At 40.2% G+C, this 19,632-nt stretch overlaps 1 protein-coding gene across 3 annotated transcripts in view; it reads right to left on the bottom strand.

The window, feature by feature from the left end:
* CD247 (CD247 molecule) overlaps nucleotides 1-19,632 on the bottom strand; it is a 57,623-nt gene that overhangs the window by 16,098 nt on the left and 21,893 nt on the right. Inside the window, exon 1 of one of the 3 annotated variants that reach the window (XM_056329338.1) lies at nucleotides 4,047-4,168. The exons of the other annotated variants lie outside the window; for them this stretch is intronic. The gene's annotated coding sequence lies outside the window, so the exon portion shown is untranslated. Of the gene's footprint in view, nucleotides 1-4,046; nucleotides 4,169-19,632 lie in introns of those variants that run through there. 3 annotated transcript variants of the gene reach the window in all.

Consider the following 19,632-nt stretch of genomic DNA (forward strand, 5'->3'; position numbering starts at 1 on the left):
TACCTTCCAAAAACCTCTTGCTGCAGGTTTGTGTTTCCAGACACCCACCCCAGGGACAGACTTTCACAGCCGGGGTGCCACTGTCACCATACCGCACATCAGGCACCCACTGGATTTTCTTTACGGAGGTCAAATGTGGAGGAGATGCCAGGTGTGATGGATCTTGCCTCCTGCCACTGTCTGAAAGAGAGATGCTGAACCCAGCACAGCTGCCTGGACTTGGGGCAGAAAGGGAAGAGATGTGAGCACCCAGCATGGTGCTTCACTTCCAGTGCATAAAGGCTGGCATCTGAAGAGACAGTCCAGACTAAATGCCTAAAAATTAGCTACCTAAAATTTTGAAAGACAATCCTGTTCATAAAGAATGTATCTATCCTGGGGTTTATTTATTGATAATTACCTGTTTCTATGGTTTTTAATCATAGATAAAAATAAAGAAACAAACCTGGGACACCCCAGACTGAAGAAGTAGAGGACAAATCCTCCTTCCCTCGCAGAAGGAAGAGGCTCCTCAATGCCATTGTTTGGGCATATCGATGGAAAAATCTGAGCAAAAACAACTGAGGGAAGAAAAGGCTTGGATTATACCAGCATGGTGTATTGACAGGTTTGATGTGCTTGGCAGCCACTTAATAGAAATGAGTGAAGTGAAAGGCATCCCTTGCATCGAACCAAGTGTGTGAAGTCAGGAGACTTCTCCATTTATGCAGAGCCTAAAAATAGTCCTGTTGATCATTAAATTGTATTAAGATTACAGAGCCAAGTAACACTTTCAACATAAAACTTCCCCACTACCATACTTGCAAACCTTGGGTTTGCAGCCAAGGAGAGCCAGCAGGCTCTTAACACAGGAAGAAACAATAACCCCACCGCAGAAAATGCCGTTGAGCTTACTGCCTGAAAAAATGTCCAGGTTTGTCTTTTCATACCAGCCACCTGCCTTGGCAAAAAAAGTTACAAACTTTTTACACTACTGGTTGGGTTTTTTTCTCCTTACCACCAGTTGGAGCACTGAGGAAGATTTCAGTATTTGTCATCAATACACCATTCATGTATTTATGAAACACAACACAGCTGAAAGTACAGCTCATGCCCATGAAGTTCAACATTATCGTTTGCTGTTGTCCTCAGCCTTAAAGCCAAGGAGCAAACTGCTGATATGATCAGGATTCAGGTTACAATGCCAGACATCAGACAGCCACAATTACATTTAAAAAAGGAAAGCATTTTAGGTCATTAACTTCCCCCTTTTTTATGCCAAAGATTGTTAGCGCTATGGAAACATGAGGTCAAGTTAAGGTGCTTTAAGGTCCTCGTGAGCCCTTCATTGTCCTTCTAGGAGCCCTTTCAGGAAGGCACTTTCACAAAGCTGAAATAGTACAAGTTTTCTTCGGATTTATTTGGGAGGAAAGTGATTCAAAAGAAGGTAAATATTATAGTGCCACAAAGAGCCAAACATTTTCTAGCACATCATGGAATTAAGACTCTAATAAAAAGTCCAGGGTACTGTAACAGGAGCAGGACAGGAAGATCTCCAACAGCTGTCTGATTTGTGGGAAGAGGACCAGGTGTGCACAAAGCAATAAATGGTCTACCTTTCCAGTCTGAAGGCAAAGAAGACTAACTTTGAACATATCATTAAATAAGGTGATCTTTTGCCCTCCAAATCCTTCCATGCCTCGTCAGAAACAAAAAGGAGGGGAGTGTCTTGCTCATCTCTGGAAGGGGACTCCTTGCTTCATCAAAACAGCCAGTCATTCTCAGAAAAAGCAACTGCTTTCACTTCTCAGTTTTGCAAGAACTTGGTACAAAGGGCTTTCCTGAAGCAAACCTGATGTTGTCTTCTAGCGGCAGTAAATCATGCACAGGGCAACTGCAGAACCTGGATATCCAACAAGCTGAGGTGACAGATGCAAGCCATGCAGCTCTTTCAGCTTTTGTAGGGGTTTCAGGTTAGACACTTGCTTTTACTAGCCCTGTCTTCAACCGGGGGTAGCGGAAGTTTAGCCTAGTTAATGCAAAAGGTGTTCCCCGCTGTAAATTTTCTATTGTCTAATCCAGTCTGATGTTAAGTGTCCCAAGAGGCAAAACTTATTATTCAAATGGTTGTTTCTAGGTTACTTACCCCTTCCCCTACCAATTCCGTCTGTGCATCCAACAACAGTAACTCACCCCAGACTGATTTACTATTAGGTGGCCTTTTCATGTTTACCTTTTACAACCCAATGCAACGATGGAGGACTACTTAAAAGAATTCAGTCTACACAGCTCACCGGGAATCCCGAAGAGAGTACATGCTGCAAGGCTGAAGAAAGAGACACTAAGTCAGACACAAGATGCTGTTGATTGCAATCAAATGTGTTTCTCCGTTCAGAGAGCACCTCACAGACGTGGCAGACTTTTCCCTAGCACTTCAAATTTGCACTTTTAAGTTAGACTTTACAAAAAGCAGTGGTTATGCTAAACAGCTTGCAGCTAGCTCACTGCTGGCTCCAGTAATCAAATATACTGATAACATGAAGAATGGTTTCCAACTGGGAGATTTATAAGGCACCCCCCACTCCCTTTTATCTTAGTTTCAGGCTTTTGAAAGTCATTAAGCTGATGTTGGCTATCACTATTGGCGGGAAATGGCTTTCTGCTAGCTGAGTAATAAAGTAATAGGAATACCTGAGAACAAAATATTCAGAATCAGTCAGCAAGCACACTTATCAGTGCATTTTCTTGTCTTAGTGCAGGAAGGGACTACTCTGATTCCACAGCTCATGCCAAACTAAGTGGAGACATGCAGAAGCCCAGCAAGAGACTCCACAAGGCTCAGCTCGTGTCTAAGTGGCGAGATGCACAAGCCCAAAAAGAGACTCCACAAGGCTGTTTCGTCTCAGACTGAGCTCAGTTGCAACCCTCTTGATCACCTACAAGCAGAGAAGTGGGGAACTTTTCCATCACAGCGATGCAAGCTATGGGTGGAGGTGCCAGAGGGAGAATTGCAGCTACAAGGCTATTTAAATAAGTCAGTCCATAGGCAAGTCCTTGCGTTGCAGCCAACGTGGACCGAAGCCATAACAATGACAGGAGCTGTCCCTGATGGATGGTCAAAGCCATGACTGTACAGCCATCACAGCTAATCCTACTGGGATGAAAGCAGTTTTTCTTTCCTTTCTCCAGGATCAGTTTCCACTTAAGCTCACTGACAGCACCAGATCTAACCCATGGCAAAAGAGCCAGGGTCAGGAAGGGCACCAAACCCCCAGTAATGCAAACCATCCACTTTTTTAGGTTAAACCTGTAGCAATATTTTGCAAAACCCAGGTAGCTGTCATCCAAGGCTTTCAACACATTCCTCATATAATGGATTTCGGCAGATAAATATCGTGACTGAATCATAAGGAAGGCAGACATATGCACAGCTATGGAAAGGCTGCAAGATTTACTTCTGCTCATCCAGCAGGACAACTGGGAGCAGACTGTTTTAAGACTTGTGAAATCTCAAGATGTTTCATTGCAGTCCCTGCATAGACATCCACTTGCAAGAAGGCTGCTGAGAGCGAAGAAATTACTAGTGAAGCTTGGTGTCAAGCAGAGAAACAGTTAAATCCTCTTACAGAGGCAGTGGCGGCCTCAGGTTATCAGGCAGGAAGAAGGTTATACCGGCCCCAGCATCTGAGGCTCCTTAGGCTGTAGTAGCTACACACATTGCGGAGGGAGAGGTTTCAGAGCAGGCCTTTAGTCCCCTGCTACTGACCCACTTAATGGAGAGCCATACATGTCATGTCCTGCCTCTGCTAGAAGATGCATAGACAAAAATACCCCCATGCAGCAGTTCCGTACCGAATAAAAAAGAAGGTTGATTAAGGATTTGTGTAATATTAGTTCCCTGCATATTCTTTTTGCAGCATTGCTCACCAAAGCTTTGCAATAATAATAAAACCACCACTGGGGAATATTCCACTCTGAAAACAACACTCTGAACATGAAGCGTTTCACAGGCCTCATAAAAAAAGCCAACAGACAAGCTATCACAAAATGGAAATATCGCAACAAACCTTGTCTGGGTCCTCGCCGGAGCCCTTCAGCAAAGGGTCTCGGAACAAACCCTAACTCTGCTGACACTCATAAATCCCCCTTGAGAAAAGAAGGAATCACTTCTTCCATCTCCAAAATGTTCTTCCTCTAATTTGGGAGATTTCACATTTTCATAGCATGTAGCAACCATACATCTAGAATTTTATGGCAAATACAACAGTGCTAATGGGAACAGGCATTAGTCATGGTCTGCAAGTGGGGCGCAGGGGCATGGCTTTATGTCCCCATTAACACCTCGCTGCTGAGTCCTGTGCTCTTCTCTCAAGTGATCTAACTGCGGTTGGTACACCTCCATCACTACATTTTATTACAAGCCACCTGAGGGATTATACTTAATTTTAGAAAACCATATCTCAGATTGTATTACAGGATAAGAAAAAACATGGCTCTATTTTGAGACATAGTTTCTCACGCATTGGTAGGAAATGGCAAATACGAAGAGTCTATATATAGATTTTGACTGAATTAAGGCCTGCAAAAAGAAGTGCATTCAGGAGTGGGGGGGGCATAGGAGGACAAAAATTCCTTGCCATTAAAGCTATTGCGTAAAGTCATTATTTTGCTGCCCATAAGAGTAACACAAGTAATATTTTAACTGTCAAAAATATTGAAGTGCTTTCCAAATCTCAGACACTAGGAGTTAGTACCTTCTTAATTGCTTCTCTATGGAGAGACAGACTTGTAGAAAAAGTAAAACAAGGAAAGAAAAAGGACCCAAAGCTCTCATCACAAAGAAAATTTCCTGTATATTTACAGTAAGAATTCAAACCTTCCTATGTCAGTGTTTGTGACTGAGGCGAAAGTCAACAATTATGCTTTCCCATATCTACAATGCATGCAACTAATATTAAAATTTATCAAGTAAATTCCAGTATTCAATATATAAATTAAAATACATCTCTACATCACTACTAATAAATGAGAAGTGTTAACAGAGGTATCTGTTACCCATCAGACTACTTTTGCAAATATTAAGCAAAGTCTCCAATCATGTCTGATATCTATCCTGGTAGTTAATTTCTACTGTATTAACAATATTTTTTCCAATTATTCATTGGCTGTAATAACTACTATGCTGAAAGGGAGTATGAAAGCTTCCAAGCAAAGCTATCTAAAATCAGTAAGAACCTCAAATTTAAGAGTATAATGGTGCAGCATTAGGAAATAAATAAATTACAATTTATGTTGCTGATGTATAACGTGAGTATTAAAATTGCATTTTTTGTAAAGCAGCAAAACCTCAGCATTTTAGGCTTTCTGGAAAAGCACTTTTTTTTTTTCAGTTTTAAATTTTTCAGTGTTCTATGTTGTTTACAGTCCACTTAACCACTCTGTATTTAAATTACATTTGCAGACCTATTAATAACATAAAATAATTTTCCAGAAGAGGCTTAACTTCAGAGTTCATTTGCTAGCGATAATTACAGACAATGTTGCACAAAGCTTGAGTGCAATAGCAATGCTCTGGGTCAGCTTGACTGAAAATCACGGGCCAAATTCCGCACTCCCTCTATCCAGGAAATCTCCATCGATCCCTGCAAACATTCAATGATGAAGTCACCAGCTCATGTTCTGCATGCTGAAAAAAGGATGGGATGACAACAGGAATGCACTAAAGACCCTGACATTTCATATAGCTCTTGAACGTGCTGGTTACAGAGGGGCAGAAGAAGAAAGTATTTGAACATTGACATATTGGCATTTTTGCAGGTCTTTTTTAAAAGTAAAGGAAAAAAATGGCAATATGCTACAGTAACACTCAATCCACCGGAGTAGAATTTGACATCAGTCCACCAAAATGAACACTGCAGGATCTATTGTTTTTATACCATCAAGCAGGTATGATGATAGAGATGGGATTTCAGAGGTTGATCTGTACTTGCGTTAAACCAAGAACAAGTTGAATTATAGACACATAAAGTTAGCACAAAACAGGGGGGGAAAAGGCTATAGAAATCACTGATCACACTAATTTGTATTCTGTTTTATATCCCCAGATGCAAATCTTTTCTTCCTCTCCTGCCTCTGTTTTCATTCCTAAACTATAAAAAAACCCCTCCAGTGCCTCCGAACATGCCTTTAACCTGCTCCCAGCCTCACATCCCTGCAGGTCGCAGGATGCCAGCCTTGCCCAGCGATGGTATTTGCTGTGGATGTCCATCAGGCAGCCAGTGGCAGCCTAAACCAAACAGGTCCCTGTTGAGCTTGTGCTTGAGTTTCTCCCTCCATCCAGCTGCCAATTTTCATGAAACCCGGAGGAACTGAATTGCCCACTGAAACCTTAACCTCTCTGTTAAATTTGGTGGAAATGGGCCAACTGGTAAAGACAGTGACTGCATAAGGTTAATCTTGTTAGGAAACACAGCTGATAATGCGCATATAGATTTAAGCTACAACGCTGATCTTGTTTGTGAATTTTATCATGTGTACATTGCACTTTGTAAAGCAAGTGGAAACAGAGGGGCCCTTTTCTGAAAAGCTCTGTCTAGGTCATGTAAAGCAGTATAAGGAACCTGAAAAGGTCACCGATCATCAGCGATTTAAACTAATTACATCTACAGCACTGAAATGACTCGGTTGATTTTTTTTCGGGGTTCTTCATGAAAAGGTTTTCTAGAAACACTGCACGCAGAAATCTCACCTTGTTGTTTATGACTGGATTTTTGTTTTGTTTTGTTTTCCTGGAGGAATATCATAGCTATTTCTAGATCATTTAGATCCTTGTATTCATTCCTTACATCTTAATGTAGTCAAGTAGCTCTCAGCCACTTACTGGATATAGTTTGCAGAACAATTCTGTTTTTAGCTTCAAGTTTTAGAGCACATATCTGAAACAGCCACTTAAGATGCGATATTGTGATCTCTCTGATTTTTTTCTCACTCAGACTAATTTTGTAAGTATAGAATTATGCATTGTGCTATCACTGCACTGATCTAATTGCTTGTCAATCTCATAAAACATGTTTCTTTCAAGGTCTTTAATGCTCCTTCTAAAATGGATGAGTATTTTCAAATTACATTTAATTTAAACGCCTCCTCTTTCCCCACAAAAAGCCTTATTGGGAAGCCTCTGAGATGTGCAAACAGATAAAAAGACTGCCTGGAAACTGTATTTGTTTACTTTCTGTGTGCAGCTGAGATGGACTTAGAATGCAAAGGAAATTTATACAAGCTCCATTTCTCATAGCACTGGGAGCTTAGGTATTTGAAGCACAGTGTTGGAAAGTGCAGTTACAGAACTGTTGGATAGGGTGAAAGATTGCCAAATGATCAAATGCCTGCAGGAAATAAATTTTCTCCTAAATGTGAAACAGATCCTTAGAATTACATTTACTTTTGCTGTGTACTCTCTATGAAAATCCTTAAAATACGTAACACAAAGCTGGGCTGCCCAGATAATGCATGGGCTTGAATAAAACAAAACACTGTTCTCCCTTAATACAAAGGCTTTTTTGAGATTAACATTGATTAATCTATAATTCATTCATGTCTGGATTTAGTGTCTATTCCTTATATGATAGAGGGGAAGAGGGAAGGTATTGGGAACAAATACTGCTTTGAGGTGCTTTGCAGTAGCCTCATTTTTGCCTCAGGGAGTTTCTTGTATATGCAAGCATGGAATTAATCCCATTAAACTAAATGTTATCCCACCAAATTAGCCATTAGATGTGTATTAATTGTTTCAATCTATCCTTTGAAACTGTTTGGAGAAGTCACCCTGTTTTTACAGACAAAACAAGTAAAGCTATTCAAATTGATAGCACTCAAGAGGATTATATTCAGGTTTATCACATCCAAATGGAGGAAGAAACACAAGTGAATGTAACTAAATGGCCCAGCTCTCTTCCCACTAAAGACCAGATTTGTAATGGGGTGAATATATTCTCCACGCCGTTGATTTCAACAGAAGTTAACACAGGCCATTTAATTCAATGAGTAACAAGTTTAGACCCAAAGCAGTCACACACGTACCTTCAAGGGCACACAAGAAACCTCTAGTGCTAAGCAATAATTAAAAGATAGATGCAAACGTTTTTTGTAACACAATATTCAAGAAATCTTTACTTATTGTAACAAATTTAAGTTTGGGGAGCTACGATGCTATTTTTTCTGGAAAATATAACTTTTCATTACTGTCATCTTTAGATTTGTTGTATTCTAGCCCACTTTCAAAGAAACTTTACAGTTTGTTCTTCTGCTATGCATTTTCATGTGCCTACACATCAGAAGTCAGCAAAAAATAGTTGCCTCGGAACCCTTCACTTTAAACAGCATTATTTTTATAGAAATACACCCCAAAGTTGCATTTCTATTTTATCAACAAAAATTAGCTATGGTTTACTCTTTTTTTTATCTATTTAGTCCATTACAAGAGCTATGTTGGAATGATTTGCTACAGGCAAAAAAAAGCAGGGAGGACCAAATGGTTCAGCTCATTGCACAGGACTAAATATACACACCTAACTCTCCAAACAAATTTATTGAAGAAGAGCACAGCACATGTACAAGATACAAAGGTCTAGGAGAAAAGTCCATGTGCACGAAACAAAAGAAGTCTGGCTTTGTAACTGGCTCTACCTGATATTGTTTAGAATATAAAACTGATTCACAAAAAATGATGGGGAAAAATTCACTATTTATTTTTCTTGTCAGTCAATTTTCAGCTTGGACACGACAAGCAAAAGTCATTACCTAACAGATTCCATGCCGTCACCTGAAATTTCTAGAATTTGATGGCATCCACTGTCACATAGTGTTATTTTATCTAAATTCAATACATACATATGGATCTAGATACAGTATAGCTATAAACATTATTTTAAATCAAATACATATGCTGCAGAAAACACTGAAGAAAATGGCAAGTGAGAAATAATAAGCAAAACTGCATAGACCTAAGGTATTTCTATTTTTCCAAAGCCCCCTAAAGCCAAATTTCCTTGCTACCAGCCTTGTTCTCCTCCAGTGCCCCACCTTTAGGTACCTCAGTCTCATGAATTTATGATTGGAATAGCTGAAGTCCCTAAAAAAGAAAAAGTCTGACCACATGGGACACAGAAAGTATCTCTTCAGGTATTTTATTACCTTGTTGACAATCAGTGATCCAAACCCTGTTTTGGATTATGTTTTAAGACATAATCTACTACCTTGGAAGCAATATTTTTTCTTTTTTTCCCTATCACGTTTCTAGCACTAACTATTATAATATTGTTAGCATATAAGGCAAAAAATACCTGGCAAATCCTAGGCAAAATCCCTACATACTCTTTGGGATTAAGTAAGTTAATGACAGTTTAATGGTGATATTTATAACCTAGATAAAGCCAAATAAAGTATCACAGTGAATATCCTGCTTCACTTAAAATTCTCAGCTGACTACGGCATAGAAATACCCTCTGGACAGGTTATTCAGAGATTAGTCTTTCTGCAGGTTTTAAGAGATTACGTTAAATTTGGCAGCTGGTTATGCTATCTACAGATTAACCTGATACCAGATAGCAGGCACAATTAGAATTCATGCACAATCAATTTCTAATTCAAAGCATAACTGAAAAATTAAGATTAAAAAAGTAATATTTCACGTAGTTGTACTTTCAGGTTTTTATGAAGTGTCAGTAAATTACATTTTAAAAAAATAAACACTGCTGTTTGAATTTGTCCTAGCAGATTAGTGCAATTCTAGTGAAGGGATTATTACATTTGTCTGTTTGCCTACAGACTTGCTTCTAATCAGGATCATGTTCCTCTTCTGCAAACTCAGGGTAGACGAACAATCAAGTTCTACTAGCATATGAGGAGCTTAAATTTTACCATCAGTTACTTATCAGTGCTGAAATTGATCATAAAAGCTCTAATCAAAGTTGGGTCAACTTGTGAACTCTTTTGACTTCCAGAAACCCTGACCAACTCTACTAATTAACGCAGAAATGTTTTGTGCTTATTTTAGTGTAGCTGATGATAGCAGCATTTTTGTGGAAAAAATGTATAGCCATTTTGTTCAATAATTATTCCCTTTGCAACTGACGAAGCAAAATTAATATACTTATTTTTCAGTCAGGAATTTTATTTTTGTTATTGAGCAGAAGTGTAAAAGTGAAAGAAGTCAGTTCTGCATGCTGCCTGCAATATTATGGAAAATTTGGCATTACTCTCCCAGTTATTTTTATCCCAGCTCCTCAGACTGCAAACGCACCACTCAAAGTCAAGAGAAGAACCCTAGCAGTTTCAGAAAAATCATATGTGATTTCATTTAAAGATACACTTTGTAACCTTATTAGGTTACATAGGAATGGAAATCTATAGAACAAGCATTGAGGTGATTATAATGTGTTGAAATCAGAATGAGCCTCCCCAACCAACGGATGCACAAACTTCCTGAGTACTTGTCAAAAGGCTGAGAAAGTGCATTTTATGCAATCTTAGCAGCGCAAAAGGACAGAAAGCCTTTAAAGTGACTCCATTAAATTATTTTCTATACTTACCTACAGACTGTTCAGTGTTTCTCCTTTAAAATTACTCTGCACTATAAAAAGTTAGACAAAATAGGACTTCCAATCATAAAAAAGTACTTGCAGTTTAATGAAATTCTCAGTGCTGATTGGGATAGTTCAGAGAGGAACAGAAAATGCAGAGCCACGGCATCAACCAAGAGCACCCTTTTATGCTCGCTGCACCCCTGGGCATTGTGCACTAGATGCTCTCCAGACTAGTTTTAATAATAGCTTTGTAGCCATAATTAAGTAGAGGATTATTAATTTATTATCCTTTGCAGACAGATAAATCACATTTCTTACACCTATCCAACTTGCTCACCTGTTACAGCTTTCCATCCTGACCACTAATTGTCCTTTTATCGGAATTTGTTAAAAATGATAACGCTTCTTTCCATAGATACTATATGATTTCTCTTGGTCCTTCTTTTATATTCTAGATACGCTGTACTTTGACCAGAAAGGGTCAGATCTGTGTTTCAGCATGGACCATACAAATCAGAGCTTGATGCCATACTTTCAGAAAACCAAATGCATTTTCTTGCTCCAACACCTTGCTGCTGCCCGCCGGTGCAGCCTCGGTAAGTCCCCCATCATTTAACCGCAGAGAGCAGCTCTCCCTAGCACACCGCCTGACACTGGTGTCGGGCCAGCCAGGCCATTTTGGGAACCCCTCAGGAACCGTTTTCCCAGCAGACCACCTGTGATTTCTCTGGTTTACTTTCACCTGCCAACAGGCAGGACATGGGGTCAGTGAGGGTGGGAGCCTGCTCCCTGCCTTGCTCACCTCCAGCACTGCACAACCTGCTGCACTGCGCTCCATTGCCACAATAGAGCCTGGCTGCTGCTTTTAGAAAATCTCCATCCTCTTCGTCTCTTGGGTCAGGTTAATATCAGTGTAAGGTCATGCTTATTTTTTGCTATTCCATTTCTCCAACCTTTCTTCCTTGATCAAAACAACGGATTCCTGGCAGCCCTTACAGTATTTCCAAGACCCAGCTATGAAGCTGATTATGACATGGCTTGAACATCCTTTTAACACAGATTTATTCCTATGGTCCGAGAGAATCACGGGGGGGTGGGGGTGGGGGTGTGTGTGTGGGGGGGTGGGCATGCTTGCTTGTCTGACGGCAACCGCAATATTCACGCCCACCGAGTCCCTTTCGCTTATAAGCTGCAGCAATGAAACGGAGTTCGTGGCCCCTCACTCACGCACACCCCAGCCCCTTTGAAGCCTCAAAGCGAGACATTACGCTTCCCTTGGACAGATACGAATCTACCCCCCCCCCCCCCATACACCCGCCCCAGCAAACACACATCTGAGACTTTTGTTAGCAAAGACAGGCATTACCAGGTGCATCTGAGAAAGCACTTGCTCAAAGTAGCTGAAAGCTGCTGTAACTAAGCTAGAAATCGTTACCTCAAAATAAAGTAAGTGTAGGAGAGGGCTTTGTAACTTCAGGGCTCTTCAGCCTCTATTTTTACAGGAGGGATTAAAAAAATGAAAAAAGGAAAGAAAGAAAAAAAAAAAAAAAAGAGAAAAGTGCTTGACTGAAACAGGGCAACACTAGTGTAGTATTTTCCTTAAATCTGAGTCACAGGTATCCTTTTCCCAAACTCGGGACTTTAAGGAGACTGAAGCAAGCAAGCAATGCTCTGAGAAATGCCGTGAATGATCAGATAGGTAACCCCACCGACACAAGCAGCAGTAGTAACGTCTGGGATCAATGTCCCACCTCTGCTAAGTGTCAGACCCTGGGGAAAGACTGCACAGGTTTTCAACCAAGCAACCATCGGCGTAGTGCCAACCCCACTACACAGCGTGGCACAGCACGCGCAGGGACTGGTTTCCCTTTGAAGTAGCTGGCTCCAAAGAAAGCCCTTGTGACACCCTGAAAGCAATGCATATATGACACAATCTTATACACCAACGCACCTGGGGTTTTTTTTAGGGTTTGTTTGGGTTTTTTTAGCAAGATGGTGGTGGCAAACGGTTGGTTGTTTTCAAAATGTGGCTGTCTTCCCAGGAATTGTTGCATTCATCCATAAAATGGGACAACCCTGGAGATCTCAGAGAGAACCAAATGCCTCAACATCTAATGTCCCAGACCTCTGCTGCCTGAGCTGAAGAATTCAGCTCTCAGCACATCCAGGGAGCTTGAAGAATAAAACCACACAAAACAATCTTGTGTTGCACAGACAGACTCGGGGTGCAACAAGGCAGCATGAGTGCAAATGCTGCCCGACAGGCTATGATAGAAAGGGAAGGCTACAAGGATGTTTCTTCTTCTTCTTTCTTTTTTTTTTTTTTTCTTTTTTTTTCTTTTTTTAATATAAAAGGCAAAATACAGCTCTCTCTTCAGAAGGCAGCTTTGACTCTGGAATTGAAAAATGAAATTGCCAGAGGGAAAAACAAATTTACATCCATATAGAGTAACCACCGATACACAAATTCTTTCTCCCTCTCTTTTATAAGAAGGACCCAGAATAGCAGCATGAATTTTCTGAATATTTCTTGCCAACTCCCACTCCTTCATAATGAACTGGAAGGTTTCAATCTGAATAATTGACTTAACAGATCTAGGGAAAAATAAGTCAAGTGACTATGTCAAAGGGCAAAAAAGCCCTGTTCGTGCTCTCTGGAATATATTGTATTGGCTCCCATGAGCAAGAAACAGAATGCAGCTTCTGTCATTCAGAGGTCAGAGTAAACATCCAGAAGTCTCAATTCAAGTCTTATGAGGTTAAGCTGTATCTTTCTCATAAGAAATACAAATTCCAGGTAACCACAGAATACAGCACTGTTCACAGAGCTGCAGTATTTTAGAATTTCTGGCATTAGCTACAATTAGAAAGGCAAAAGCATCACAAAAATATTTATATTTGAAGGTTTTCTGCTTATTCAAGAAGATTAAGCCACTTCATTCCACACACCTGGTAGAGGTGGACTTATCAAAATATAAATCTATACAGAAATTTTGATAAATATCTTCAGTTCAACAACATTGGGTTTGCCTTTCTCCAGTTATTTTGCATTTATGTTGCCTCAGAGCATTCCACTCCTGAAGTGACTATTGATAAGCCAGTGACAGATACTGAAAAAAATGCAGAGATATAATAGGATTCTAGTCTGATGCCATCTTCCAGAGCTGTAGGACTTGGCTAAATCAGCAATACTATTCAGTTTAAATGAGCACCTCAAACTTTTTGGTTCACCCGTTACCATTTTCTGTCCCTTTGGTGCAACGTGCCTGCTGCCTTTCTTGTCATTTAAACATACATGCAATACCATATACCAAGGGTGTATGTGCATATATATACACACATGTACAAGGGATGTGTGGTGTATCAATGTATATGTGTGTGTGTATATATATATACACACACATAGAGATACACCCACTCCAGCACTTCCTTCTCGTTGCCTTTGTGGGGTACAGACCAGAGCAGAGAGGATGTCCGGCCAAACAAATCATTTGTGTAACACCAGTGACTTTCAGTCTGATGCACGTGTGAAAGGATGAAAAATAAAAGGGTTTAGTAATGGAGTCACCTGCCCCACTTCACCTGGCTGCAGGAGAGCCTCCCTGCTTCCCCTCTCACAAACAGGCCGGTGCCAGGGACCGCATTGCAGAGGAAGCCGCACCACCTTTGAAACAGGTCCCAGCACAGGGCTCCCACCTCCCCAGGGGTTCCCTTCTGCAGGGTCCCTTCCCCTCTGGGTTGTGCTGGAAGAACGTGCTTGCCACTAACATGAAACCACCTTCGGCATCCCCACAGCCTGGCTTTACTGTGTCCTTCTTTGTCTCCTTTCACATCGGTGTCTGGTAGGAGAGGAATGGAAGGAGTTTGAGGGATGGTGGTAAAAAGCTGGATAACACCAGGAGAAAGAGTCAGAAAGCAGCTATGGAAAAGAAGAATAAGCAGCTTTAAAAGGATTCATAAAAACAGACAATAACATTTTTTCCACTTGAGCAGAGAGGAATTACAGATTCATTTATAATTTGACTCCTGTAGTTAAAGGAAGAGACCTAAGCAATACAGACAAAGCAGTGGAAAATTAAAATATTTCACCTATTCAGCATTTTCTGTCCTGTTCTTGCTAGTAGTAATCACTCCTGTCAGTAGGCAAGCCCTGCTTCTGATGAGGAATGTGCCCAAACATGTTGGTATAGCCAGGGGACAGCTAACGCCCAAGGTGGCCAGTACAGATACAACTTACAAAGAGAGACCGGGCTGTTCTCCTGGGCCAAAAATCCACAGCGTTCTGGGGGTGAGAGTACGATGTTTCCTTGCATACAGTCTAGGCTTTGCCAGCACTCCTGAGTGCCAGCTGGGCCACGTCAGAGACAATGATAAACAACATGGACCTGTTAACGCTCACACCCTCATGCTAGTCCTGTCCAATTCACAATTATGTATTTCAACAATCTCTTATCTGGGATGTGTGCTATCACAGGCAATCAAAAATGCTACAAAATACATTCATACCTCCCACCCCAAGATTATGACAAAGAGAGCAGCATCCTCTGTTTTCTCTCTAATCAGCATCTTTGGCATTCACATTTTCAGGTTTTTCTGTTATTGAGAATTTCAAAAAGAGTATACGTATTTTTCTGAAGAAAAAACCCTGAAAATACAGGCAATCGCATGAACCCCAGCAGCAGAGGTTTGAATGAAAATTACCACCTTTTTGAGACAGGTAAGAAATAAATGACAGGTCAGAAATGTGTTCTTCAGAGGCCAAAAAAAAAAAAAAATCAGGTTAATAAATTAACTCTGTGTATGATATCTCTTAGGCTACTGGGGGGTCTGTACAGTGCTTTACAGAGAGTTGTGTTTAATATCTTAACTGCATGAAGAAGAGACCTGTAAAATCAGCTGTTTGCTTCCTTCTCTGAGAGTTTGTTTACAATATTCCTAACTTCTGGGTACTTGTTAAAGCCCAGTCACCAAGACATGGAAGTTAAGAAGTTAATAAGCTGAAACCGAAGTCCCTGTGGGAGAGCATGTTGCATCTCTCCCTCAAAATACCACACTATGCTAGCCTAAAGCTGCCTTGACAGACAGCAGAGCCTCAGACATCAGAAGTTAGTTACAGGGCACCAGAAAACAAGAAGATAAAGTACATAAACTACATAAAGTACAGTCTCTTAATGTCTGTAATAAAAAGGGCTAACTTGTTAATGGGAGAGTAGACAATAAGAACTTCAAAATAATGAATTTTATTTAAAAAAAAAAATCTACACATTATTCCTCCACTTTCTTTTGATCTTAAAGTCTTCAGTTGTGAGCACATATAATGTTGCAGTTGGTTTTTATACCACGTTACCAAAAGAACATTTTTCTTTGCAGAAATAAGAACATGTTAAATTTCATACTTGACGTGTTCATTTATGCTGAAAGAGAAGTAACTGCCCAGGGCCTAGATTATGTCCTTCTTGAAGCAGCAAACCGAAGCTCTAACTTAAACCGGTAAGTTAATTACATGCCTGAACATCCTTTTCAACCTTGAGATGAACCCGATAACTCACCCAAAAAAGCTGAAAAGCTGGATTATTTTGTCCCAATGCACTTTGAAGAAAATAGTATGTGTGCTCTAAGTCACTCTAGTGATGGAAATTCATACCTTCTGGTGCCCCAGAATGTTAGCTGACTTTGCATGCTAAAAAGTTCAAGCTACGTTTATCAATGTGCTATAAATAAAAATGACGTTTTCATTGCTAACACTGCAGTAGTTTTTATTTTAAAGAAACAAGAACTTATGGCACTAAAAAGAGTGGCAAAAATACAGTTGTAATACTTCATGCTGCTAACGTGTATCCATGGAGTTATAAAAAAAAAAAAAAGGAAAGAAAGAGCTTTGTCTTTGCTTAAATGCTCATAGAGCAAAACAGCTCAGAGTACCTGTTTGGGAGAGATTACAACCTTCAAGAGTTCTCTTTCAGAAAGATTAAAATAATAAAAAAAAAATATATTTTTTGTTATTATTTCTGGTTTGGTTCCCTGACATATCAGCAGTAGAAATAAAGTCATCTACACTTTCACGTAATATTTCATTTTTAATTCTCATGAAGTCTTTGTTTTTAAATATCAAACAGTATGTCTTTTCTAAAGCAAAGAATCTTCTGGCTGTTATAAGAAAACTCTTTAGAAAAAAATGATTATTGAAACAGATGAAAGATTTCCAGTTAACTCCAGAAAAGAGTTTTAAATCTCACTGTTTGGGATATCTTGTTCTGGCATGATTCACTAACATCTCTCTGCTACACTGGTATTAAAACATCGGCATTTATGAGTTTAATTCACTACATAAAACTTTGTAACAGCCTGAATTTTAAATTTAGTCTATGCAGTTTCAAATTTAGAATATTCAATGACTGAATGGCAAGGAAAGAACTTTTATTTAAAACTTCTCTGGTTTAGTCAACAAGGATCTTCCCTGGGATATGTACCACCCTCCTCTCTGTTGCACAGAACGGTAACGCTAGCCTTTAATCAAAAACACAAGTGACAGAGGCCCATCAGGGTGCAGACTTGACCCCACCAGTTCACCAAAAAGTCAGAACTGAGTTTTCTGTGGCTTAGGTCTGCCTGGCAAGCACCAGCTCAGCTGCGTGCTGCAGTTTACGATAAAAGGCAACGGCAGACCCCACGGGAGTCAGCCTCACACGCGGAAACACATGAGTTCACAGAAGTCATCATCTTTCTGAGTTTACGTGGGTTTTTCTTCTGCTTGTTTTCAGCAGTGTGCTGCACATGTGGTACAGCTACGTATGTTCCACTGCCCAAGCTGTGCCCCAGAGTCAGAACCTGGTGATGCTCCAACACTCAAAGATGTTTACAGAACAGCTCTTGTCACCAACACTTTCTTCCACTTAAGTCTTATGGCTAACCTTTTTGCCAGTACAGCCTTCACATTGCAGAAAAGCTTTCCAGCTCATCAGCATGTCTGCAAGTTTCAGAGCAAAAACCACAGGGTGCAGTGAGGTCAAGAAGAGATAGTTCAGGTGACCATTAATGAGTATTCAGTAACTCCTAAAACTATGTAAGCAGAGAGGACTCATGCACCTGCTACAGAAGGGCAGAAAAAAATTGGTAGAGGCAGGCAGGCATAGGGCTACTGACAAGGTGCAAGCAAATTGAGGTAGGGTGTGATGGAAATAGCAGAGCCACTCAACTGCCAAACCTACATGCTTTAAAAAACGAAAAAGTTGGGGTTATATAAATAATTAGATTGCAGTCAAAAGTAAACACAAACAAAAGCATGGGGAATTTGACAAAAATATGACATATTGACAGTTCTGTAACAAATACAACTGGGTAAATATTTTTTGCAGTACTGAGTTTAGTTATGCAGATAGCGAGGAAGGGATTAACGTCAATCTCAGGTGCTCTGACACACAGCCAAACTACCCTCTTTCATCTATCACCTTCCTTCCAAGAGCCACACTTTCTTCCAAACTTATTATGCCTTCAGCACTGAAAAGAAATACAGGAGGGGAAAAAATTCACTCACATTGGTTTTGACCAAGGCTCTTGTCCTGCTCTCTCCAAATTTACCAGCATGCTCAAGGAACAGGATCCAATGTTGTTGTATTAACGGTACTTGATGCCATTAATGAGTTCCTTTTAATACACATTAAAACACATTAGAAATAAATGAATACTTGATGTGCCCAATCAAAATCACTGGGGGAAACACTGAGTAGGGCACAGAAATCCGGGTTAGGCTGGCAGTAGGCTTGAAGTGGGGGAAACACTAGAATTCACTTTCCTGTTTTTGTTTTTAAAAGTAAACAGTCACTTCCTCTTGTTTATCAAGGCAGATGGTGGCACATTCAAGCAGTAAGCATGAAATTTCTCACATACCTGAATCACGCTGATCTGAATGTCTTGCCACTGAGCAAAACGTAGCTAAAGATACAAGGCATTGCAATACTTATATTCAATTCAAATAAAGTTTAAAAGAAAATGTAACTTCCACACAGCAATTTGTGAACTCAAGCATCGCTGGAGTTGGTACCAATTTTCTCTGAACTTCAGATAGCAATTTACATGCAATTCTCCCTCACACTTCTGACAGGAGGAAAGGGAACCCATGAGCTAATCAGTTTACCACAGTTTTGTTCATTCTAAAGGCATAATTTGTAGGGAAATAGGTGGCTGTGCTTGGGATTTTTAAAACTAAGGGTAAATAGGACTCATTGGTTGAGTTGTTATACATATAACTCAAGAATGCCTCCCCATCATCCCGTTCCAGAGGTGCACGAAGACAGTTCATGTTCTAAGACTGCCACGGGTGCATGTATACAGTTTAATTCCCTTGCTCCCTGGCAGACTGGGAACCTGAGTTGCTCTGAGAAACACAAAAGATCTTTGAATTTCCATTTTCAATTAATTAAACACTAATTTTACATTAATTTTTTTTGCTCTGACATTATTATTCTTTTAACTTAACATGGAAGTAGAGTTCTCCTGTATCTTTGTATGGCGATGCCATCTCAGTAAGCAGCTGCCCCTGCTCCCCTTGGCCCCGAGCTGTCCATTGCCAGCCTTGCCCTTCATCTGCTGCACAGCCTTGGTCCTCCAGGCTCTCACAGGCAGCTCTGCTTCCCACAGGCAAGGGCATGGCACAGAGTTGGAACAGAAGCAGAAAGCTTTTAAACTGACAATGCTATCAGAAAAAGGCATTCTGTCCTCTGTGTTTACAACCTCACTTGTTGCAGAAAGGGTAGCAGCCTTCTGCTGGAGACCAGAGAAGCCAAGGCCCATTTGTCTTTCCCTGCACAACAGGATCTCCATTTCCCTGATCCTCCTACTATTTATTGCCCATACTTGTTCCACTTGAATTATTTCTTTTTGTATTTGGATGATCAAAACAAAGCACAAAATTCTGTCTTACTGCTTAAAAAATCTTCTATGCAATGATATAGCGTATATCATTCCAGTTTATGGCACATACAGCTTTTAATAGATCCTGGGATCTCTTTTCACAAGGCTTCTCTCACTGCTAGTTTCAATGATACCGCACACAATCAACATACTAATCCTT

Source organism: Falco biarmicus, chromosome 2 (genome assembly GCF_023638135.1).
Source record: "Falco biarmicus isolate bFalBia1 chromosome 2, bFalBia1.pri, whole genome shotgun sequence".
In the NCBI taxonomy this organism is placed as follows: domain Eukaryota; kingdom Metazoa; phylum Chordata; class Aves; order Falconiformes; family Falconidae; genus Falco; species Falco biarmicus.